This window comes from Garra rufa, chromosome 18, assembly GCF_049309525.1.
Source record: "Garra rufa chromosome 18, GarRuf1.0, whole genome shotgun sequence".
NCBI lineage: Eukaryota > Metazoa > Chordata > Actinopteri > Cypriniformes > Cyprinidae > Garra > Garra rufa.
This window is the reverse complement of record NC_133378.1, coordinates 17,402,899-17,411,320: the sequence shown is the minus strand read 5'-3', so window position 1 is coordinate 17,411,320 and position 8,422 is coordinate 17,402,899.

The following is an 8,422-nucleotide window of genomic DNA, read 5'->3' as shown; positions in this document are numbered from 1 at the left end:
TTTTTTTTATGTATTTTTGAATACATTAATCGACAAAAAAATGTAATTGTCCATAATATCTTAGATATTAATATCTCTACCTAGCAGTGCAATCAGGGCATGTCTTTCTTCGTGCATGTCATCTGTGCACAAGAAGCAATCAATCGTCAATCATGTGATAAATGGTTTCCCACAATTGTGAGTGCTGTGCAAGTACATTTATGCCGCCTCTGTGCATTGAAAAGTCTGTGTATATTATGTGTGTTCATTTGTAATGAGATCACACAGAGGAGTTCTTGCATTAAAGCTCAGCTTTTGCATTTAATATTCAAAAATTACACTCTCAGCTCACGCTGTAATGCTCCAGGGATGTTTTTCCCTTGTCGCCACCTTCCTCCTCCTCCTCTTTCTCTCTCTGTCTCTTTTTTTTTTTCATAAGAAGCATTTTCTCACACTCTGTACTGGGGCTCGCCATCACTTCAAAGGCCCTGATTGTCATTAGCGGAGTCTGCGTTATGAATATTACATCTGTGGTGTGAGGCAGTGCTGTGCCGCATAACCTGCCTCGACAACCGCATCAAATATTTAACTAGGTGACTGCAGGCATTCTCGTGTGTGTGTGTGTGTGTGTGTGTGTGTGTGTGTGTGTGTGTGTGTGTGTGTGTGTGTGTGTCTGAAAGAGAGAGAAAGAGGGTGGCTATGAATGGAGGGAGGGTGTTTGTGGGGGTCGAGGGTTTAAGTTGTTCATCATTTACATGGGAGTGCTGATCCTGACAGCAGCCGCCACCTCATCATACCACTTAGGGAAATGAAAAGAACGAGACAGAGAGAGATGGTGGCAGAAGGTTAGGGGACAGGGAGGAGGGTGGGCCGAAGGGGTTCGTTTTAATCAACTTGCTGCATCAAGCTTACTTATGCAAACGGGTCCCTGTGTGAATGAGATGCGGATGATATCCCTGACAGAATGTCAAACAGTGCTGAGATAAACTGATAGTTGAGATGTGAGAATAGATGTGTATTTCCAATGTAAATGAATGTACCGGCCAGGTTAATCATGCATACATCGGGGAATCCGGCAAATATTGGATCATTTATAGAAGCAAACAATACTGCCGTGCCGCTCATCTTGTCTTCAGATATAGAATATTATACACTATCATCCAGTTTGGAATAATTAAAGGAATAGTTCACCCAAAAATGGAAATTCTGTTATTAAAAGGATAGTTCACCCAAAAATTAAAATTACCCCAGGGCATCCAAGATGTAGGTGACTTTGTTTCTTCAGTAGAACACAAACTTAGATTTTTAACTCAAACCGTTGCAGTCTGTCAGTCATATAATGGCAGTCAATGGAATCCTTGACTTTGAGAGTCAAAAAAAAACATTCACAGACAAAACCAAATAAAACCCTGCAGCTTGTGACGATACATTGAGGTCTTAAGACACAAAACAATCGAAAAGAAACTAAACAGTATTTATAATTGGCATAATAGACGCATTTGCGGAAGCGATCTGTTGCTTGTGGCTTCGACGGCTACTCAAAATGGTAATTACTTGTGCTTATCCTAAATGTTGCAACCGATTAAAAACTAAAAGATTACGTTTGTACGTCTGTGCAAACTCATCCGGGAGTGTTGAATTTTCAGCGACTCTCAACGTTTGAGCCTGATCGACTGAAGTTATGGTTGCTTGCTCTTTGTCACGCGCCGGCTGTTGTGAACGCGCTCAGGACAGTTGGACATTACGGTGGTTCAGAGGTAAAAAAAAAATAAAAAATTATATGTTGTTGTTTGCAAAAACCAATTGTTTTGTGTCTAGTTTTAAAAAATCGACTTCATAAACTACATGCATGTTAGCGATAGCTATATTAAAGTCTGCTTTATCTCACACACTCACCCTTCTCCAGAAAAAAACATCAAAAGCAAAGAAATTGGGTCAAACTCCAAAGCAGTAAGGGAGAACGAAAGTGGAGGCGAGGGATACAATTGAATTTGTGTGTACTTTGGTGAATCTCGTTAATTATTTTCAAAGTAATTTATTTGGTTGCCTTTAGAAATTGAATGCAATGAAACACGAACAAAATGGCTTTGGCGGAGGTTCGTATATTTTAATACAAACGCGTGTCTGCCTCGACTATACAGATCCTCTACAGTGTCAGGAGTCATTGCTGACTGTTTCCCTGAGGCAGTTAATATGCCAGGTGTTGTTGTAAAACTGGTGAAATCTGTCAGCTAGATGATGCCTAAGCTGCTTCTCTATGCACTCATATTACATTAGCTCTGCGACTGCTTTCTTAGATCCCTCACTCAGCATTCTGGGTTTTTCAGCCAGAAAAAAAAAATCAAATTAACATATGGAGCTTTTTACAATGCCAAGTCAGTTAAACCTAGGCAAATTGCTATTTGATATACTAATGCTTATTTATCGTAAATAAAGTCATTTTTGAATCCTTTTTTAAAATAAATAGTAATAAATAATATAATCGATTACTTTCCATGATCTCTGATGTTTAGAATTAACAGGCTTTTTTTTCTTGCTGTGTGTTTTAGAACCACCCTTGGCATTTGAAATGAAAAACACTGGGGTCAAATCAGGTCAAATATGGTTGTTAACTGCTCCATCCTTCAAAAATAGCATCTTTATGACAGGTTTTACAGTCTATACTGAAATATGCCATTGCAAAATTTTCAAATCAAACTGACAAGATGTTTGGAATTATATCTCTTTACACATCTTATAAATTTAGTCCAGACAAATTAAATGTATTCTAAAAAAAATATTAAACATTATGCATGTTATTTGCCCTTAAATAGACTTTTTTTACTTAACAAAATTGTATTGTTATATTTAAAATGTTCTATTGTATGTCGTCTCCCAATTATACAAAAAAAATGTTTTAATTATATTATATTTGTATATATAATTTTCATTTTAATATACAATTGAAGTCAAAAGTTTTAATACACCTAGTATAATGCTTCTGAAGGGCAGTACTAAATGAAAAAAATATATATGATATTAAGGCCAAATAAGAAAAATGTACACATCTTCATTCTGTTGAAAAGTTTTCACTCCAGGCTCTTAATGCATCGTTTTTCCTTCTGGAGCATCAGTGAGCATTTGAACCTTCTGTAATAGTTGCATATGAGTCGCTCAGTTGCCCTTAGTATGAAAAGATGGTTCTCAAAATCATACAGTTATTGTTGGAAAGGGTTCAAATACACAAAAAATGCTGAAAAACCAAAGAATCTGCACCTGAAAGATTTTTCTGAAGAGCAGCGGGCAGTTTAACTGTTCAGGACAAACAAGAGATTCATGAACATCTATCACTAAACAAAAAAAAACACAGCTGTGGATCATTCAGACAACAACAAAGTATTAAGAGTCAAGTGTATGTAAACTTTTGAACAGGGTCATTTTTTATAAATTCAACTATTATTTTTTTCTTGTGGACTATATGTAAACGTTCGATGCTTTTATAGTACACTCTTTCATAGTAACTCGTACAATATCTTAAAATATACAAAGAAAATGTGATTTTCAAGATCTCATAGAAAAGCTAAATAAATGATTTGCTACTGAAGTGAGCTATTGAAAGTCAAAAAATGGAGTGAAAGAGAGAGAGAGAGAGAGAGAGAGAGAGGCTTTGCCATTTCCATCCAACACTATACATGAATTATTTCTCTTCAGAAAGTAGAAATAGATTTATTTTAAGGTAAAAGCCAAATAGCTAGAAGCGCTCTAGGCTTCATGTTTTCTTAATGCAGGACTATTTACTGAAGTTGATGTCAGGTAAGCTAAGAAGCTCCCCAGGCCAGTTTCAGCACATAGGGCTGGTGTCTAATATTAGACCCTGTCTAATAAAGAGAGCAGGTCAGGGCCATAGGTAAACATATAGCCCCCATAATTCCCACCGAAGAGGACACTGGGAGCAATAAGATGTGCTATAATGGTCAAAAAAGGGGGAAAGACACAGACAACAGAGCTAATAATCTCAGTATTGCAATGAACATGGTGAAAAAGCACATCCATCTTTAGGTTTGGGGTCAGTGTACTTATGCTGTCAGACAAAGGGTCATTGTGAGAAGGGATGGGTATGTGCTTAGGTAATGTTGCCTTTGTGGCGGCCCTTGGGGCAAATATGTTTCAAGAGTGTGCCTGTGTTTATGTACCTCATTTTTCAATCAGGAAACGAATGTGACACATTCTGGAAAACATAGATGTGCTTTGTTTTTTGCAGTGCAGGTACAAAGAGTATCTGAAAGTCTGCTACTTAAAGGAACCGATTGCCAGAAAATGTCTATTTAACATTTTAAATTGACACACATTTTCGTTCCAAACACATGTGACCCTTTTTTCTTCTGTCTAATGCAAAAAAATACTGAAGATGGACTGTGCTGGTTCTTTTTTTTTAATGGGGACTGAAGCTTTCAAGCTTCAACACAGAACACAAAAGCCCCATAAAAACAGAGATGCTGTATGACTGCAGAGGACTTGGAATAAAGCACTCACTCGAGTCACATGGACCACTTTTATGCCACTTTTATGTTTTGTGTCCTTTTTGAAGCTTAAAAGCTTTGGTTTCCATTCATTGTTATTGTTTGGAAGCAGCAAGGAAAATAGTCTTCAACATTTCTCCTTTTCTAAGGGAGTCACACAGGTTTGGAATGACATGAAGGTGAGTAAATAATGAGAGAATTTCCATTGTTGGGTGTACTATTCGTTTAAAGACACAAAACTGTTTCTATTGCCTTTTTTGTTTTCTCAAAGATGCATTGACCTCACATGGCACGTCCTGCTGACCCTACATTTACATCTGCAGTTGAAGTTTACATACACCTTGGAGAATCTGCAAAATGTTAATTATTTTACCAAAATAAGAGGGATCATACAAAATGCATGTTATTTTTTATTTAGTACTGACCTGAACAAGATATACATAAAGATGTTTACATATAGTCCACAATAGAAAATAATTTATACAATTTATAAAATTGACCCTGTTTAAAAGTTTACACACTATACTGTGTGTTTTTTAGTGATAGTTGTTCATGTTTCCCTTATTTGTCCTGAACAGTTAAACTGTCTGCTGTTCTTCAGAAAAAAATCCTTCAGGTACCAAAAATTCTTTGATTTTTCAGCATTTTTGTGTATTTGAACGCTTTCCAACAATGAGTGTATGATTTTGAGATCCATTTTTTCACACTAAGGACAACTGTAGGACTGTAATATGTAACTATTACAGACAGTAACTTGAATTTGAAGATCTGTGTAAATTTAACTTGTTTTGTCTTCTGGGAAACATGTAAGTATCTTCTGTAGTCTCTGAAGGGCAGTGCTAAATAAAAAAAATATATGATATTTAGGCAAAGTAAGAAAAATGTACACATTTTCTGTCTGTTCAAAAGTTTACACCCCTGGCACCCTCTTAATGCATTGTGTTTCCTTCTGGAGCACCAGTGAGCATTTGAACCTTCTGTAATAGTTGCGTATGAGTCCCTCAATTGTCCTTAGTGTGAAAAAATGGATCTCAAAATCATACAGTAATTTTTGGAAAGGGTTCAAATACACAAAAATGCTACCCTGGAAATCCAGAGGTCTCGCGAGAGCACAATTTGAATTGTCTCTGCAAGACACTCTGGCATCGAGCAATGATGCACGTTACTGCATTACGTAAGCAGTTCTGGGAACCAATCAAATTGGTGTATCTGATATAGGCGGGCCAGGGGCGAGCTAAGATGATGACGACAGCGCTGCGACGTCCGGAATCATTTAGTAAACATTTAAAATGGCTACAGATAAACACCAGTTGTTTGAAACGGCAAGAGTTTAATCTATCAATTAGCTCTGCTGGTAGCTAAGCGTATGGGGCTCACACAGTGTATTGCTGTGATTGGTCGTGGCGTTATCCAATTGCGTGCAGTGAGCGTTTCAAATGCACGCTTGGTGCCGCCCCTCGAGTTAGGCCCTTTTCATTACTCGATGCCAGACCCTTAATCTTAATAGATTAGGGTCTGGATTTTTTCCAGGCTACAAAAATGCTAAAAACACAAAGAATTTGTGCTACCTGAAGGATTTTTCTAAATAACAGCAGGCAGTTTAACTGTTTAGGACAAACAAAGGACTCATGAACAACTATCACTAAAAAAGAAAAAACAAACAAACACAGTATTAAGAATCAAGTGTATGTAAACTTTTGAACGGGTCATTTTTTATAAATTCAGCTAATATTTTCTCTTTTAGACTATGTAAATGCCTTTTATGTGAAATATCATATTCAGGTCAGTACTAAATAAAAAATAGCACGCATTCTATATGATCCCTCTTATTTTGCTAAAATAATTAATAATATCATGTTGATTGGTTGAATTGCGTGCCGTCAAACTTACATAATCATTTCAACAGTACTTCAGTGAGTCTCTGGCTTAAATAAATGTGACCCACTTAAAAATAATTCAGTCCCACTGATCATGGCTCACTCCTATAGTGCTAAGCCCCTCTGCCAGGTCTCTATACTCCATTCAATCAACTTCAATTACAGCTCATATAATCCAGGAAATCCACTTAATGGCCTGACGACAAGTCTTAACTGAATTTATCCCTTAAATTTAAGGTTTTAGAATTTAGTTCAGACAACGTACACAATGTATTCTCAAAGAACACTATAATATAATTAATATATCACTTTAAAAAGTTGCACAAGACAAATGTACAAAATGCCATTCTATAGTCAAACCTTTCACCATTGAGCTTTCACAGCTCTGATTGAGAGCTTTCAATGATCTGATTATTACCTCTCCTCAACACCTGCCACCAAATCCATCATGGGAGGCATTGATGTTGCCTCACACATTGATGTGTTTTGGCTATAGAGGACTGACAAGTACCCCGGCCTCCATAGATCCTTCAATGATTAGCTTATGTAAATGTCATGGAGAAAATTCACAGAGGATTGAAAGCACACATGCACACACAGAGGGGGCGCACCTGCGTGTCGTGGGTTTCCCACAAATGATTTTTAATTGCTTTACAGGAAGACACCTGCACTGGTTCTTAATGCTGCAAGACATTAAGATCATCATTATCACAGGGAAACATATTAATGGTCCCAAGACAAATTGTCCAGAGAATTTGCTTTGGCCAATTGGTCTTCGTATGTCACACTTTAATATAAATTACATATTAAAGTACATGTTCAATTATCTTTGGTAATTGTCTTTTTTTTTCTTTCTACGTAGAAAAAGAAATTATGACCACTCGTTATTTTAACAACAGGGCACAGAAAAAGAAATGACCAATTCAGTTGACTACTATTATGAACTACTACCTTTTTTCCTCTGTATTTAGTATTTTCAGCCTGTAAATATCAAGGTCTCCAAGCTCATTTCACCATGCTCTCCAAAAGCGATCATAAAAAGCATCAGACCATAGCACACAGTGAGCGTTTCCATTCACAATCGCTTTTTTAATCACTACTGGGTTAAAAGAATTTTCGCACTCAGAACTTCCAGTAAGCTGTGACGATACCTCCGGCTTGATTTCTCCACAATCTCCTGCCCTCCTTCTCTCCTGGACCGATTTACAGTGTAGGAGATTAAGCAGTTGGGTTGGAGGCTGTGCCGGTTGGCTGTTGTACTGAGAGAAATCAATAAGGATCAGTGCTGTTAGCTTATAGGCCAGCTAATCCTTATCTCAACAAGCGCATCCTTCAGCCTGCTTCAGCACTAACTCCTAACAATCACGAGTCCAGCCAAATGAATGAGGGAGTACACGGAAGTGACTGTGGCCTTTAGGCAAGTGAGGCCTGGTATTGATCCAGTACAGTTTCTAGACAACACCGCTGGGTATCTGAGAACATAATCCAAACAGCATCTACACAAGTCTTCAGCCCAGATCCAACAATTTCTGGGATGAGGAACTATTTCAACCCCTTGGCATCTTATTAATGGTGTTCAGGGCCTGGAGGACAACAAACAAACGTTTCTTGTTTATGTTCGATAGAGAGGAATCAAGATCTGAAGAGTTTCTGAAGAGATTATGCAGTATGTTTGGGGTCAGCAATACTTTTATTCAGTGTAGTTATGTATATTATGGAGTGCATTTCAGCTTTGAATATTTTTGCTTTGGATTGTTTGCATTTGTAGACGTACTTCATTTATGTGTTCTTTTTCACCTTTTTCTTCAACATGGAAGTAAGCCTTAAAACAGTAAACCTTAAAACTGTTTGCACTACAAACCAGTGTGTTCATAATTAAGATAACACATTAAAATAACATGGTAGGACAAACCAATTTGCAATATCAAACAACAAAATAAGCTGTTTTACAGCTGAAACTAGCTAGATGTGGATAAAACCAGAAGCATGACCCATAAAATTTACAAATGGCCCTGCCCGTTCTTACGGGGAAAAAAAAGTGGATATGTATGCGTCTTTAAGAATTGC